Genomic DNA, 747 nt, shown 5'->3' with positions numbered 1-747 from the left:
TTTTTAATATTAGTGTACAAAATCTCAAAAATATAAAAGCTGAAGTGTGCAAGCGAACTCTACAATGATTAATATAAAAATGGGTAACATTATGACAAATCAACATGCTAATTCAGACCACAGTCCTGAAAGAACTGAAGAAAACAAAAAACAAAGGATAAGGATAAACCATGGAACAAAACTAAATGTCAGAGATTTGCAGAAGAATCAAAGCTGCTTCACCCTTCAGTGAAGCTTATAACCATGAAAAGTCAGATTTTCTTTTGCATAAAGGGAACCAAGTAATCCAATATAGCCTTTAACTATGACTCATTACACACAGCAGAGCTACAGATGCCAGTTGTACACTCTGACCAAAGCATGTAAATAAAGAGACTGTGGTAAATGAGCTGAAGAATGTGAAGGAAAAATCATTGCAACAATTGTGTAATAACCACACCATAAGAAAGCAGCTGAATGAACAAGATAGCAGCCCTGCAAATTCATATGCACAGTCTATAAATGTGCTTGTAGGAAAAAAAAAAAAAAAAAAAAAGAAAGAGTACCTAGTGATACAGAGATCAAAACTCTTTTAAGAGAGCACAGGTACTTGTTTTCACAAAACTTTTAAGCGTTCATATGACTCAAATCCTTCATATGACTCGAGACTTGGACTATATATCTGTATATATTGCCATAACACAACATCATACGTAAATATGATGCCAAAAAGAGGAGGTAAAATATTTGTCAAAACATGAAAAACAA

The sequence above is a fragment of the Aythya marila genome, assembly GCF_965140915.1.
Source record: "Aythya marila genome assembly, chromosome: 12".
Lineage (NCBI taxonomy): Eukaryota > Metazoa > Chordata > Aves > Anseriformes > Anatidae > Aythya > Aythya marila.
Note: the sequence above shows the minus strand (reverse complement) of the source record.